This window comes from Macaca fascicularis, chromosome 13, assembly GCF_037993035.2.
Source record: "Macaca fascicularis isolate 582-1 chromosome 13, T2T-MFA8v1.1".
Taxonomy (NCBI): domain Eukaryota; kingdom Metazoa; phylum Chordata; class Mammalia; order Primates; family Cercopithecidae; genus Macaca; species Macaca fascicularis.
The window spans coordinates 25,507,062-25,524,454 of NC_088387.1; positions in this window are offsets into that span (position 1 = coordinate 25,507,062).

Consider the following 17,393-nt stretch of genomic DNA (forward strand, 5'->3'; position numbering starts at 1 on the left):
ATCTGGAAAGAAGCTTTCTGAGAAACAGCTTAGTGTTCTGTTAAATCATCTCACAGAGTTACATCCGTATTTCGTGGATCTCTTTGCAAGCCTTATTTCTGTGGAATCTGAGAGCAGATATTACGGATTCCTTTGAAGACTATAGGGCCAAAGGAAATATCCTCCGATAACAAAGAGAAAGAAGCTTTCTGAGAAACTTCCTTGTGTTCTGTGAAATCATCTCGCAGACTTTCAGCTTTCCCCTCATAAACCCTTTCGCTAAGACAGTTCTTGTGGAATTGGCAAAGTGATTTTTCGAAGCCCATAGAGGGCTATGGTGAAAAAGGAAAAATCCTCAGATGAAATATGGAAAGAAGCTTTCTGAGAAATTGCTCTGTGATATGTGACTTCCACCATAGAGTTACATCAGTATTTCGTGCATCTCTTTGCTAGCCTTATTTCTGTGGAATCTGAGAACAGATATTTCGGATCCCTTTGAAGACTATAGGGCCAAAGGAAATATTCTCCGATAACAAAGAGAAAGAAGCTGTCTGAGAAACTTCTTTGTGTTCTGTGAAATCATCTCCCAGAGTTAGAGCTTTCCCCTCAAGAAGCCTTTCGCTAATTCAGTTCTTGTGGAATTGTCAAAGTGATATTTGGAAACCCATAGAGGGCTATGGTGAAAAAGGAAATATCCTCAGATGAAATCTGGAAAGAAGCTTTCTGAGAAACTGCTCTGTGATATGTGATTTCCACTCACAGAGTTACATCAGTATTTCGTGGATCTCTTTGCTAGCCTTATTTCTGTGGAATCTGAGAACAGATATTTCGGATCCCTTGGAAGACTATACGCCCAAAGGAAATATCCTCCGAAAACAAAGAGAAAGAAGCTTTCTGAGAAACTTCTTTGTGTTCGTGAAATCATCTCACAGAGTTACAGCTTTCCCCTCAAGAAGCCTTTCGCTAAGACAGTTTTGTGGAATTGTCAAAGTCATATTTGGAAGCCCATAGAGGGCTATGGTGAAAAAGGAAATATCCTCAGATGAAATCTGGAAAGAAGCTTTCTGAGAAACTGCTCTGTGATATGTGACTTCCACCATAGAGTTACATCAGTATTTCGTGCATCTCTTTGCTAGCCTTACTTCTGTGGAATCTGAGAACAGATATTTCGGATCCCTTGGAAGACTATGGGGCCAAAGGAAATATCCTCCAATAACAAAGAGAAAGAAGCTTTCTGAGAAACTTCTTTGTGTTCTGTGAAATCATCTCACAGAGTTACAGCTTTCCCCTCAAGAAGCCTTTCTCTAAGACAGTCTTGTGGAATTGGCAAAGTGATATTTGGAAGCCTTTAGAGGGCTATGGTGAAAAACGAAATACCCTCAGATGAAATCTGGAAAGAAGCTTTCTGAGAAACTGCTTAGTGTTCTGTTAATTCATCTCACAGAGTTACATCTGTATTTCGTGGATCTCTTTGCTAGCCTTATTTCTGTGGAATCTTAGAACAGATATTTCGGATCCCTTTGAAGACTATAGAGCCAAAGGAAATATCCTCCGATAACAAAGAGAAAGAAGAATTCTGAGAAACTACCTTGTGTTCTGTGAAATCATCTCACAGAGTTACAGCTTTCCCCTCAAGAAGCCTTTCGCTAAGACAGTTCTTGTGGAATTGGCAAAGTGATATTTGGAAGCCCACAGAGGGCTATGTTGAAAAAGGAATTATCCTCAGATGAAATCTGGAAAGAAGCTTTCTGAGAAACTGCTTAGTGTTCCGCTAATTCATCTTACAGAGTTACATCCGTATTTCTTGGATCTCTTTGCTAGCCTTATTTCTGTGGAATCTGAGAGCAGATATTTCGGATCCCTTTGAAGACTATAGGGCCAAAGGAAATATCCTCCGATAACAAAGAGAAAGAAGCTTTCTGAGAAATTTCTTTGATTTCTGTGAAATCATCTCACAGAGTTACAGCTTTCCTGTCTAGAAGCCTTTCGATAAGACAGTACTTTTGGAATTGGTAAAGTGATATTTGGAAGCCCATAGAGGGCTATGGTGAAAAAGGAAATATCCTCAGATGAAATCTACAAAGAAGCTTTCAGAGAAACTGCTTAGTGTTCTGTTAATTCATCTCACATTGTTACATCTGTATTTCGTGGATCTCCTTGCTAGCCTTATTCCTGTGTAATCTGAGAACAGATATTTCCGATCCCTTTGAAGACTCTAGGGCCAAAGGAAGTATCCTCCGATAACAAAGAGAAAGAAGCTTTCTGAGAAATTTCTTTGTTTTCTGTGAAATCATCTCAGAGAGTTACAGCTTTCCCCTCAAGAAGACTTTCGCTAAGACAGTTCTTGTGGAATTGGCAAAGTGATATTTGGAAGCCCATAGAGGGCGATGGGGAAAACGAAATATCCTCAGATGAAATCTGGAAAGAAGCTTTCAAAGAAACTGCTCTGTGATATGTGACTTTCCCCATAGAGTTACATCAGTATTTTGTGTATCTCTTTGTACCCTTATTTCTGTGGAATCTGAGAACAGATATTTCGGATCCCTTGGAAGACTATAGGGCCAAAGGGAATACCCTCCAATAACAAAGAGAAAGAAGCTTTCTGAGAAACTTCTTTGTGTTCTGTGAAATCATCTCATAGAGTTACAGCTTTCCCCGCAAGAATCCTTTCGCTAAGACAGTTCTTGTGGAATTGGCAAAGTGATATTTGGAAGCACTTAGAGGGCTATGGTAAAAAACGAAATACCCTCAGATGAAATCTGGAAAGAAGTTCTGAGAAACTGCTTCGTGTTCTGTTAATTCATCTCACAGAGTTACATCTGTATTTCGTGGATCTCTTTGCTAGCCTTTTTTCTGTGGAATCTTAGAACAGATATTTCGGATCCCCTTAAAGACTATAGGGCCAAAAGAAATTTCCTCCGATAACAAAGAGAAAGAAGCTTTCTGAGAAACTTCTTTGTGTTCGTGAAATCATCTCACAGAGTTACAGCTTTCCCCTTAGCGAAAGAAGCCTTTCGCTAAGACAGTTCTTGTGGAATGGGCAAAGTCATATTTGGAAGCCCATAGAGGTCTAAGGTGAAAAACGAAATATCCTCAGATGAAATCTGCAAAGAAGCTTTCTGAGAAACTGCTTAGTGTTCTCTTAATTCATCTCACAGAGTTACGTCTGTATTTCGTGGATCTCTTTGCTAGCCTTATTTATGTGGCATCTGAGAACAGATATTTCGCATCCCTTGAAGACTATAGGGCCAAAGGAAATATCCTCCGATAACAAAGAGAAAGAAGATTTCTGAGAAATTGCCTTGTGTTCTCTGAAATCATCTCACAGAGTTACAGCTTTCCCCTCAAGAAGCCTTTCGCTAAGACAGTTCTTGTGGAATTGGCAAAGTGATATTTGGAAGCCCGTAGAGGGCTATGGTGATAAAGGAAATATCCTCAAATGAAATCTGGTAAGAAGCTTTCTGAGAAACTGGTTAGTGTTCTGTTAATTCATCTCACAGAGTTACATCCGTATTTCGTGCATCTCTTTGCTAGCCTTATTTCTGTGGAATCTGGGAGCAGATATTTCGTATCCCTTTGAAGACTATAGGGCCAAAGGAAATATCCTCCGATAACAAAGAGAAAGAAGCTTTCTGACAAACTTCTTTGTGTTCTGTGAAATCATCTCACAGAGTTACAGCTTTCCCCTCAAGAAGCCTTTCTCTAAGACAGTCTTGTGGAATTGGCAAAGTGATATTTGGAAGCCTTTAGAGGGCTATGGTGAAAAACGAAATACCCTCAGATGAAATCTGGAAAGAAGCTTTCTGAGAAACTGCTTAGTGTTCTGTTAATTCATCTCACAGAGTTATATCTGTATTTCGTGGATCTCCTTGCTAGCCTTATTTCTGTGGAATCTGAGAACAGATATTTCGGATCCCTTGGAAGACTACAGGGCCAAAGGAAATATCCTCCGATAACAAAGATAAAGACGTTTTCTGGGAAACTTCTTTGGGTTCTGTGAAATCATCTCACAGAGTTACAGCTTTCCCCTCAAGAAGCCTTTCGCTAAGACAGTTCTTGTGGAATTGGCAAAGTGATATTTGGAAGCCCATAGAGGTCTATGGGGAAAAAGGATATATCCTCAGATGAAATCTGGAAAGAAGCTTTCTGAGAAACTGCTTAGTGTTCTGTTAATTCATCTCACAGAGTTACATCTGTATTTCGTGCATCTCTTTGCTAGCCTTATTTCTGTGGAATCTTAGAACAGATATTTCGGATCCCTTTGAAGACTATAGAGCCAAAGGAAATATCCTCCGATAACAAAGAGAAAGAAGAATTCTGAGAAACTACCTTGTGTTCTGTGAAATCATCTCACAGAGTTACAGCTTTCCCCTCAAGAAGCCTTTCGCTAAGACAGTTCTTGTGGAATTGGCAAAGTGATATTTGGAAGCCCATAGCGGGCTATGTTGAAAAAGGAATTATCCTCAGATGAAATCTGGAAAGAAGCTTTCTGAGAAACTGCTTAGTGTTCCGCTAATTCATCTTACAGAGTTACATCCGTATTTCTTGGATCTCTTTGCTAGCCTTATTTCTGTGGAATCTGAGAGCAGATATTTCGGATCCCTTTGAAGACTATAGGGCCAAAGGAAATATCCTCCGATAACAAAGAGAAAGAAGCTTTCGGAGAAATTTCTTTGATTTCTGTGAAATCATCTCACAGAGTTACAGCTTTCCTCTCTAGAAGCCTTTCGGTAAGACAGTTCTTTTGGAATTGGCAAAGTGATATTTGGAAGCCCAAAGAGGGCTATGGTGAAAAAGAAAATATCCTCAGATAATATCTGCAAAGAAGCTTTCTGAGAAACTGCTTAGTGTTCTGTTAATTCATCTCACATTGTTACATCTGTATTTCGTGGATCTCCTTGCTAGCCTTATTCCTGTGTAATCTGAGAACAGATATTTCCGATCCCTTTGAAGACTCTAGGGCCAAAGGAAGTATCCTCCGATAACAAAGAGAAAGAAGCTTTCTGAGAAATTTCTTTGTTTTCTGTGAAATCATCTCAGAGAGTTACAGCTTTCCCCTCAAGAAGACTTTCGCTAAGACAGTTCTTGTGGAATTGGCAAAGTGATATTTGGAAGCCCATAGAGGGCGATGGGGAAAACGAAATATCCTCAGATGAAATCTGGAAAGAAGCTTTCAAAGAAACTGCTCTGTGATATGTGACTTTCCCCATAGAGTTACATCAGTATTTTGTGTATCTCTTTGTAGCCTTATTTCTGTGGAATCTGAGAACAGATATTTCGGATCCCTTGGAAGACTATAGGGCCAAAGGGAATACCCTCCAATAACAAAGAGAAAGAAGCTTTCTGAGAAACTTCTTTGTGTTCTGTGAAATCATCTCATAGAGTTACAGCTTTCCCCGCAAGAATCCTTTCGCTAAGACAGTTCTTGTGGAATTGGCAAAGTGATATTTGGAAGCCCTTAGAGGGCTATGGTAAAAAACGAAATACCCTCAGATGAAATCTGGAAAGAAGTTCTGAGAAACTGCTTCGTGTTCTGTTAATTCATCTCACAGAGTTACATCTGTATTTCGTGGATCTCTTTGCTAGCCTTTTTTCTGTGGAATCTTAGAACAGATATTTCGGATCCCCTTAAAGACTATAGGGCCAAAAGAAATTTCCTCCGATAACAAAGAGAAAGAAGCTTTCTGAGAAACTTCTTTGTGTTCGTGAAATCATCTCACAGAGTTACAGCTTTCCCCTTAGCGAAAGAAGCCTTTCGCTAAGACAGTTCTTGTGGAATGGGCAAAGTCATATTTGGAAGCCCATAGAGGTCTAAGGTGAAAAACGAAATATCCTCAGATGAAATCTGCAAAGAAGCTTTCTGAGAAACTGCTTAGTGTTCTGTTAATTCATCTCACAGAGTTACGTCTGTATTTCGTGGATCTCTTTGCTAGCCTTATTTATGTGGCATCTGAGAACAGATATTTCGCATCCCTTGAAGACTATAGGGCCAAAGGAAATATCCTCCGATAACAAAGAGAAAGAAGATTTCTGAGAAATTACCTTGTGTTCTCTGAAATCATCTCACAGAGTTACAGCTTTCCCCTCAAGAAGCCTTTCGCTAAGACAGTTCTTGTGGAATTGGCAAAGTGATATTTGGAAGCCCGTAGAGGGCTATGGTGATAAAGGAAATATCCTCAAATGAAATCTGGTAAGAAGCTTTCTGAGAAACTGGTTAGTGTTCTGTTAATTCATCTCACAGAGTTACATCCGTATTTCGTGCATCTCTTTGCTAGCCTTATTTCTGTGGAATCTGGGAGCAGATATTTCGTATCCCTTTGAAGACTATAGGGCCAAAGGAAATATCCTCCGATAACAAAGAGAAAGAAGCTTTCTGACAAACTTCTTTGTGTTCTGTGAAATCATCTCACAGAGTTACAGCTTTCCCCTCAAGAAGCCTTTCTCTAAGACAGTCTTGTGGAATTGGCAAAGTGATATTTGGAAGCCTTTAGAGGGCTATGGTGAAAAACGAAATACCCTCAGATGAAATCTGGAAAGAAGCTTTCTGAGAAACTGCTTAGTGTTCTGTTAATTCATCTCACAGAGTTATATCTGTATTTCGTGGATCTCCTTGCTAGCCTTATTTCTGTGGAATCTGAGAACAGATATTTCGGATCCCTTGGAAGACTACAGGGCCAAAGGAAATATCCTCCGATAACAAAGATAAAAACGTTTTCTGGGAAACTTCTTTGGGTTCTGTGAAATCATCTCACAGAGTTACAGCTTTCCCCTCAAGAAGCCTTTCGCTAAGACAGTTCTTGTGGAATTGGCAAAGTGATATTTGGAAGCCCATAGAGGTCTATGGGGAAAAAGGATATATCCTCAGATGAAATCTGGAAAGAAGCTTTCTGAGAAACTGCTTAGTGTTCTGTTAATTCATCTCACAGAGTTACATCTGTATTTCGTGCATCTCTTTGCTAGCCTTATTTCTGTGGAATCTTAGAACAGATATTTCGGATCCCTTTGAAGACTATAGAGCCAAAGGAAATATCCTCCGATAACAAAGAGAAAGAAGAATTCTGAGAAACTACCTTGTGTTCTGTGAAATCATCTCACAGAGTTACAGCTTTCCCCTCAAGAAGCCTTTCGCTAAGACAGTTCTTGTGGAATTGGCAAAGTGATATTTGGAAGCCCATAGCGGGCTATGTTGAAAAAGGAATTATCCTCAGATGAAATCTGGAAAGAAGCTTTCTGAGAAACTGCTTAGTGTTCCGCTAATTCATCTTACAGAGTTACATCCGTATTTCTTGGATCTCTTTGCTAGCCTTATTTCTGTGGAATCTGAGAGCAGATATTTCGGATCCCTTTGAAGACTATAGGGCCAAAGGAAATATCCTCCGATAACAAAGAGAAAGAAGCTTTCGGAGAAATTTCTTTGATTTCTGTGAAATCATCTCACAGAGTTACAGCTTTCCTCTCTAGAAGCCTTTCGGTAAGACAGTTCTTTTGGAATTGGCAAAGTGATATTTGGAAGCCCAAAGAGGGCTATGGTGAAAAAGAAAATATCCTCAGATAATATCTGCAAAGAAGCTTTCTGAGAAACTGCTTAGTGTTCTGTTAATTCATCTCACATTGTTACATCTGTATTTCGTGGATCTCTTTGCTAGCCTTATTCCTGTGTAATCTGAGAACAGATATTTCGGATCCCTTTGAAGACTCTAGGGCCAAAGGAAGTATCCTCCGATAACAAAGAGAAAGAAGCTTTGTGAGAAATTTCTTTGTTTTCTGTGAAATCATCCCAGAGAGTTACAGCTTTCCCCTCAAGAAGACTTTCGCTAAGACAGTTCTTGTGGAATTGGCAAAGTGATATTTGGAAGCCCATAGAGGGCGATGGTGAAAAACGAAATATCCTCAGATGAAATCTGGAAAGAAGCTTTCAGAGAAACTGCTCTGTGATATGTGACTTCCCCCATAGAGTTACATCAGTATATTGTGCATCTCTTTGTAGCCTTATTTCTGTGGAATCTCAGAACAGATATTTCGGATCCCTTGGAAGACTATAGGGCCAAAGAGAATACCCTCCAATAACAAAGAGAAAGAAGCTTTCTGAGAAACTTCTTTGTGTTCTGTGAAATCATCTCATAGAGTTACAGCTTTCCCCGCAAGAATCCTTTCGCTAAGACAGTTCTTGTGGAATTGGCAAAGTGATATTTGGAAGCCCTTAGAGGGCTATGGTAAAAAACGAAATACCCTCAGATGAAATCTAGAAAGAAGTTCTGAGAAACTGCTTAGTGTTCTGTTAATTCATCTCACAGAGTTACATCTGTATTTCGTGGATCTCTTTGCTAGCCTTTTTTCTGTGGAATCTTAGAACAGATATTTCGGATCCCTTTGAAGACTATAGGGCCAAAAGAAATTTCCTCCGATAACAAAGAGAAAGAAGCTTTCTGAGAAACTTCTTTGTGTTCTGTGAAATCATCTCACAGAGTTACAGCTTTCCCCTCAAGAAGCCTTTCACTAAGACAGTTCTTGTGGAATTGGCAAAGTGATATTTGGAAGCCCATAGAGGGCTACGTTGAAAAACGAAATATCTTCAGATGAAATCTGGAAAGAAGCTTTCTGAGAAACTGCTCTGTGATATGTGACTTCCACTCATAGAGTTACATCAGTATTTCGTGGATCTCTTTGCTAGCGTTATTTCTGTGGAATCTGAGAACAGATATTTTGGATCCCTTGGAAGACTATATGGCCAAAGGAAATATCCTCGGATAACAAAGAGAAAGAAGCTTTCTGAGAAACTTCTTTGTGTTCGTGAAATCATCTCACAGAGTTACAGCATTCCCCTCTAGAAGCCTTTCGGTAAGACAGTTATTGTGGAATTGGAAACGTCATATTGGGAAGCCTATAGAGGTCTATGGTGAAAAACGGAATATCCTCAGATGAAATCTGGAAAGAAGCTTTCTGAGAAACTGCTCTGTGATATGTGACTTCCACTCATAGAGTTACATCAGTATTTCGTGGATCTCTTTGCTAGCCTTATTTCTGTGGAATCTGAGAACAGATATTTCGGATCCCTTGGAAGACTATATGGCCAAAGTAAATGTCCTCCGATAACAAAGAGAAAGAAGCTTTCTGAGAAACTTCTTTGTGTTCTCTGAAATGATCTCACAGAGTTACAGCTTTCCCCTCAAGAAGCCTTTCGCTAAGACTGTTCTTGTGGAATTGGCAAAGTGATATATGGAAGCCCATAGATGTCTGCGGTGAAAAACGAAATATCCTCAGATGAAATCTGGAAAGAAGCTTTCTGAGAAACTGTTTATTGTTCTGTTAATTCATCTCACAGAGTTACATCTGTATTTCGTGGATCTCTCTGCTAGCCTTATTTATGTGGAATCTGAGAAAGATATTTCGGATCCCTTTGAAGACTATAGGGCCAAAGGAAATATCCTCCGATAACAAAGAGAAAGAAGCTTTCTGAGAAACTACCTTGTGGTCTTTGAAATCATCTTACAGAGTTACAGCTTTCCCCTCAAGAAGCCTTTCGCTAAGACAGTTCTTGTGGAATTAGCAAAGTGATATTTGGAAGGCCATAGAGGTCTATGGTGAAAAAGGAAATATCCTCAGATGAAATCTGGAAAGAAGCCTTCTGAGAAACTGCTTAGTGTTCTGTTAATTCATCTCACATTGTTACATCTGTATTTCGTGAATCTCTTTGCTAGCCTTATTTATGTGGAATCTGAGAACAGATATTTTGGATCCCTTTGAAGACTATAGGGACAAAGGAAATATCCTCCGATAAGAAAGAGAAAGAAGCTTTCTGAGAAACTTCTTTGTGTTCTGTGAAATCATCTCACAGAGATACAGCTTTCCAATCAAGAAGCCTTTCGCTAAGACAGTTCTTGTGGAATTGGCAAAGTGATATTTGAAAGCCCATAGAGGGCTATGGTGAAAAAGGAAATATCCTCAGATGAAATCTGGAAAGAAGCTTTCTGAGAAACTGCTCTGAGGTATGTGACTTCCAAAATAGAGTTAAATCAGTATTTCGTGCATCTCTTGCTAGCTTTATTTCTGTGAAATCTGAAAAGAGATATTTCGGATCCCTTGGAAGACTATAGGGCCAAAGGAAATATCCTCCTATAACAAAGAGAAAGAAGCTTTCTGAGAAACTTCTTTGTGTTCGTGAAATCATCTCACAGAGTTACAGCTTTCCCCTCAAAAAGCCTTTCGCAAAGACAGTTCTTGTGGAATTGGCCAATTCATATTTGGAAGCCCATAGAGGTCTATGGTGAAAAACGAAATATCCTCAGATGAAATCTGGAAAGAAGCTTTCTGAGAAACTGCTTAGTGTTCTGTTAATTCATCTCACATTGTTAATCTGTATATCGTGAATCTCTTTGCTAGCCTTATTTCTGTGGAATCTGAGAACAGATATTTTGGATCCCTTTGAAGACTATAGGGCCAAAGGAAATATCCTCCGATAACAAAGAGAAAGAAGCTTTTTGAGAAATTTCTTTGTTTTCTGTGAAATCACCTCACAGAGCTACAGCTTTTCCCTCAAGAAGCCTTTCGCTAGACAGTTCTTGTGGAATTGGCAAAGTGATATTTTGAAGCCCTTAGAGGGCTATGGAGACAAAGGAAATATCCTCAGATGAGATATGGAAAGAAGCTTTCTGAGAAACTGCTCTGCGATATGTGATTTCCACTCTTAGAGTTACATCTGTATTTCGTGGATCTCTTTGCTAGCCTTATTTCTGTGGAATCTGAGAACAGATATTTCAGATCCTTTTGAAGACTATAGGGCCAAAGGAAATATCCTCCAATAACAAAGAGAAAGAAGCTTTCTGAGAAACTTCTTAGTGTTCTGTGAAACCATCTCACAGAGTTACAGCTTTCCCTCAAGAAGCCTTTCGCTAAGACAGTTCTCGTGGAATTGGCAAAGTGATATTTGGAAGCCCATAGAGGGCTATGGTGAAAAAGGAAATATCCTCAGATGAAATCTGGAAAGAAGCTTTCTGAGAAACTGCTCTGTGATATGTGACTTCCACTCATAGAGTTACATCAGTATTTCGTGGATCTCTTTGCTAGCCTTATTTCTGTGGAATCTGAGAACAGATATTTCGGATCCCTTGGAAGACTATAGGGCCAAAGGAAATATCCTCCTATAACAACTAGAAAGAATCTTTCTGAGAAACTTCTTTGTGTTCGTGAAATCATCCCACAGACTTACAGCTTTCCCCTCAAGAAGCCTTTCGCTAAGACAGTTGTTGTGGAATTGTCAGAGTCATATTTGGAAGCCCATAGAAGTCTATGGTGAAAAACGAAATATCCTCAGACGAAATCTAGAAAGAAGCTTTCTGAGAAACTGCTTAGTGTTCTGTTAATTCATCTCACATTGTTACATCTGTATTTCGAGGATCTCTTTGCTAGCCTTATTTATGTGGCATCTGAGAACAGATATTTCGGATCCCTTGGAAGACTAAGGGGCCAGAGGAAATATCCTGCAATAACAAAGAGAAAGAAGCTTTCTGAGAAACTTCTTTGTGTTCTGTGAAATCATGTCACAGAGTTACAGCTTTCCGCTCAATAAGCCTTTCGCTAAGACAGTTCTTGCGGAATTGGCAAAGTGATATTTGGAAGCCCATAGAGGGCTATGGTGAAATACGAAATATCCTCAGATGAAATCTGGTAAGAAGGTTTCTGAGAAACTGCTTATTTTTCTGTTAATTCATCTCACAGAGTTATATCTGTATTTCGTGGATCAGTTTGCTTGCCATATTTCTGTGGAATCTGAGAACAGATATTTCGGATCCCTTCGAAGACTAAGGGCCAAAGGAAATATCCTCTGATAACAAAGAGAAAGAAGCTTTCTGAGACACTTCTTTGTGTTCTGTGAAATCATCTCACAGGTTTACACCTTTCCTCTCAAGAAGCCTTTCGCTAAGACAGTTCTTGTGGAATTGGCAAAGTGATATTTGGAAGCCCATAGAGGGCTATGGGGAAAAAGGATATATCCTCAGATGAAATCTGGAAAGAAGCTTTCTGAGAAACTGCTTAGTGTTCTGTTAATTCATCTCACAGAGTTACATCGGTATTTCGTGGATCTCTTTGCTAGCCTTATTTCTGTGGAATCTTAGAACAGATATTTCGGATCCCTTTGAAGACTATAGGACCAAAGAAATATCATCCGATAACAAAGAGAAAGAAGTTTTCTGTGAAACTTCTTTGGGTTCTGTGAAATCATCTCACAGAGTTACAGCTTTCCCCTCAAGAAGCTTTTCACTAACACAGTTCTTGTGGAATTGGCAAAGTGATATTTGGAAGCCCATGCAGGGCTATGATGAAAAAGGATATATCCTCAGATGAAATCTGGAAAGAAGCTTTCTGAGAAACTGCTTAGTGTTCTGTTAATTCATCTCACAGAGTTACATCTGTATTTCGTGCATCTCTTTGCTAGCCTTATTTCTGTGGAATCTTAGAACAGATATTTCGGATCCCTTTGAAGACTATAGGACCAAAGGAAATATCATCCGATAACAAAGAGAAAGAAGCTTTCTGAGAAACTGCTCTGTGATATGTGACTTCCACCATAGAGTTACATCAGTATTTCGTGCATCTCTTTGCTAGCCTTATTTCTGTGGAATCTGAGAACAGATATTTCGGATACCTTTGAAGACTATAGGGCCAAAGGAAATATTCTCCGATAACAAAGAGAAAGAAGATTTCTGAGAATCTTCTTTGTGTTCTGTGAAATCATCTCACAGAGTTACAGCTTTACCCTCAAGAAGCCTTTCGCTAAGACAGTTCTTGTGGAATTGGCAAAGTGATATTTGGAAGCCCATAGAGGGCTATGATGAAAAAGGAAATAACCTCAGATGAAATTTGGAAAGAAGCTTTCTGAGAAACTGCTCTGTGATATGTGACTTCCACTCATAGAGTTACATAAGTATTTCGTGGATCTCTTTGCTAGCCTTATTTCTGTGGAATCTGAGAACAGATATTTCGGATCCCTTGGAAGACTATAGGGCCAAAGGAAATATCCTCCGATAACAACTAGAAAGGGGCTTTCTGAGAAACTTCTTTGTGTTCGTGAAATCATCTCACAGAGTTACAGCTTTCCCCTCAAGAAGCCTTAAGATAAGACAGGTCTTTTGGAATGGGCAAAGTGATATTTGGAAGCCCTTAGAGGGCTTTGGAGAAAAAGGGAATATCCTCAGATGAAATCTAGAAAGAAGCTTTCTGAGAAACTGCTTAGTGTTCTGTTAATTCATCTCGCAGAGTTACGTCTGTATTTCGTGGATCTCTTTGCTAGCCTTATTTCTGTGGAATCTGAGAACAGATATATCTGATCCCTTGGAAGACTATAGGGCCAAAGGAAATATCCTCCGATAACAAAGAGAAAGAAGCTTTTGAGAAACTTCTTTGTGTTCTGTGAAATCAACTCACAGAGTTACAGCTTTCCCCTCAAGAAGCCTTTCGCTAAGACAGTTCTTGTGGAATTGGCAAAGTGATATTTGGAAGCCCCTAGAGGGCTATGGTGAAAAAGAAAATATCCTCGGATGAAATCGGGAAAGAAGCTTTCTGAGAAACTGCTCTGTGATATGTGACTTCCACTCACAGAGTTACATCTGTATTTCTTGCATCTCTTTGCTAGCCTTTTTTCTGAGGAATATGATAACAGATATTTCGGATCCCTTTGAAGACTATAGGACCAAAGTAAATATCCTCCGATAACAAAGAGAAAGAAGCTTTCTGAGAAACTTCTTTGGTTCTGTGAAATCATCTCACAGAGTTACAGCTTTCCCCTCAGGAAGGCTTTCACTAAGACGGTTCTTGTGGAATTGGCAAAGTGATTTTTGGAAGCCCATAGAGGGCTGTGGTGAAAAAGGAAATATCCGCAGATGAAATCTGGAAAGAAGCTTTCTGAGAAACTGCTTAGTGTTCTGTTAATTCATCTCACAGAGTTACATCTGTATTTCGTGGATCTCTTTGCTAGCCTTATTTCTGTGGAATCTGAGAAGAGGTATTTCGGATCCCTTTGAAGAGTGTAGGGCCAAAGGAACAATCCTCCGATAACAAAGAGAAAGAAGCTTTCTGAGAAACTTCTTTGTGTTCTGTGAAATCATCTCACAGAGTTACAGCTTTCCCCTGAAGAAGCCTTTCGCTAAGAGAGTTCTTGTGGAATTGGCAAAGTGATATTTGGAAGCCCACAAAGGCTATGGTGAAAAAGGAAATATCCTCAAATGAAATCTGGAAAGAAGCTTTTTGAGAAACTGCTTAGTGTTCTGTTAATTCATCTCACAGAGTTACATCTGTATTTCGTGGATCTCTTTGCTAGCCTAATTTCTGTGGAATCTGGGAACAGATATTTCGGATCCCTTTGAAGACTATAGGGCCAAAGGAAATATCCTCCGATAACAAAGAGAAAGAAGCTTTCTGAGAACCTTCTTTGTGTTCTGTGAAATCATCTCACAGAGTTACAGCTTTTCCCTGAAGAAGCCTTTCGCTTAGACAGTTCTTGTGGAATTGACAAAGTGATATTTGGAAGGCCTTAGAGGGCTAGGGTGAAAAAGGAAATATCCTCAGATGATATATGGAAAGAAGCTTTCTGAGAAACTGCCCTGTGATATGTGACTTCCACTCACAAAGTTACATCTGCATTTCGTGGATCTCCTTGCTAGCCTTATTTCTGTGGAATCTGAGAACAGATATTTCGGTTCCCTTTGAAGACTATAGGGCCAAAGGATATATCCTCTGATAACAAAAAAAAGAAGCTTTCTGAGAAATTTCTTTGTGTTCTGTGAAATCATCTCACAGAGTTACAGCTTTCCCCTCAAGAAGCCTTTCGCTAAGACAGTTCTTGTGGAATTGGCAAAGTGATAGTTGGAAGACTATAGAGGGCTATGGTGAAAAAGGAAATATCCTCAGATGAAATCTGGAAAGAAGCTTTCTGAGAAACTGCTGTGTGATTTGTGACTTCCAGTCACAGAGTTACATCTGTATTTCGTGGAACTCTTTGCTAGCCTTATTTCTGTGAAATCTGAGAACAGATATTTCGGATCCCTTGGAAGACTATAGGGCCAAAGGAAATATCCTCCGATAACAAAGAGAAAGAAGCTTTCTGAGAAACTTCTTTGTGTTCTGTGAAATCATCTCACAGAGTTACAGCTTTCACTTCAAGAAGCCTTTCGTTAAGACAGTTCTTGTGGAATTGGCAAAGTGATATTGGGAAGCCCATAGAGGGCTATGGTGAAAAAGGAAATATCCTCAGATGAAATCTGGAAAGAAGCTTTCTGAGAAACTGCTCTGTGATATGTGACTTCCACTCACAGAGTTACATCTGTATTTCGTAGATCTCTTTGCTAGCCTTATTTCTGTGGAATCTAAGAACAGATATATCGGATCCCGTTGAAGACTATAGGGCCAAAGGAAATATCCTCCGATAACAAGGGAAAGAAGATTTCTGAGAAACTTCTTTGTGTTCTGTGAAATCTTCTCACAGAGTTACAGCTTTCCCCTCAAGAAGCCTTTCGCTAAGACAGTTCTTGTGGAATTGGCAAAGTGATATTTGGAAGCCCATAGAGGGCTATGGTGAAAAAGGAAATATCCTCAGATGAAATCTGGAAAGAAGCTTTCTCAGAAACTGCTTAGTGGTCTGTTAATTCATCTCACAGATTACATCTGTATTTCGTGGATCTCTTTTCTAGCCTTATTTCTGTGGAATCTGAGTACAGATATTTCGGATCCTTTTGAAGACTATAGGGCCAAAGGAAATATCCTCCGATAACAAAGAGAAAGAAGCTTTCTGAGAAACTTCTTTGTGTTCTGCGAAATCATCTGACAGAGTTACAGGTTTCCCCTCAAGAAGCCTTTCGCTAAGACAGTTCTTGTGGAATTGGCAAAGTGATATTTGGAAGCCCATAGAGGGCTATGTTGAAAAAGGAATTATCCTCAGATGAAATCTGGAAAGAAGCTTTCTGAGAAACTGCTTAGTGTTCTGTTAATTCATCTCACAGAGTTACATCTGTATTTCGTGGATCTCTTTCTTATCCTTTTTTCTGTGGAATCTGAGAACAGATATTTCGGATCCCTTGGAAGACTATAGGGCGAAAGGAAATATCCTCCGATAACAAAGAGAAAGAAGCTTTCTGAGAAACTTCTTTGTGTTCTGTGAAATCATCTCACAGAGTTACAGCTTTCCCCTCAAGAAGCCTTTCGCTGAGACAGTTCTTGTGGAATTGGCAAGGTGATATTTGGAAGCCCATAGAGGGCTATGTTGAAAAAGGATATATCCTCAGATGAAATCTGGAAAGAAGCTTTCTGAGAAACTGCTTAGTGTTCTGTTAATTCATCTCACAGTGTTACATCTGTATTTCATGGATCTCTTTGCTAGCCTTAGTTCTGTGGAAACAGAGAACAGATATTTCGGATCCCTTGGAAGACTATAGGGCCAAAGGAAATATCCTCCGATAACAAAGAGAAAGAAGCTTTCTGAGAAACTTCTTTGTGTTCTGTGAAATCATCTCACAGAGTTACAGCTTTCCCCTCAAGAAGCCTTTCACTAAGACAGTTCTTGTGGAATTGGCAAAGTGATATTTGGAAGCCCATAGAGGGCTATGGTGAAAAAGGAAATATCCTCAGATGAAATCTGGAAAGAAGCTTTCTGAGAAACTGCTATGTCATATGTGATTTCCTCTCACAGAGTTACATCTGTATTTCGTGAATCTCTTTGCCAGCCTTATTTCTGTGGAATCTGAGAACAGATATTTCGGATTCCTTGGAAGACTATAGGGCCAAAGGAAATATCCTCGGATAACAAAGAGAAAGAAGCTTTCTGAGAAACTTCTTTGTGTTCTGTGAAATCATCTCACAGAGTTACAGCTTTCTCCTCAAGAAACATTTCGCTAAGACAGTTCTTGTGGAATTGGCAAAGTGATATTTGGAAGCCCATAGAGGGCTATGGTGAAAAAGGAAATATCCTCAGATGAAATCTGGAAAGAAGCTTTTTGAGAAACTGCTTAGTGTTCTGTTAATTCATCTCACAGAGTTACATCTGTATTTCGGGGATTTCTTTGCTAGCCTTATTTCTGTGGAATCTGAGAACAGATATTTCGGATCCCTTTGAAGACTATAGGGGAAAGGAAATATCCTCCGATAACAAAGGGTAAGAAGGTATCTGAGAAACTTCTTTGTGTTCTGTGAAATCATCTCACAGAGTTACAGCTTTCCCCTCAAGACGCCTTTCGCTAAGACAGTTCTTGTGAAATTGGTAAAGTGATATTTGGAAGCCCGTAGAGGGCTAGGGTGAAAAAGGAAATATCCTCAGATGAAATCTGGAAAGAAGATTTTTGAGAAACCGCTTAGTGTTCTGTTAATTCATCTCACAGAGTTACATCTGTATTTCGTGGATCTCTTTGCTAGCCTTATTTCTGTGGAAT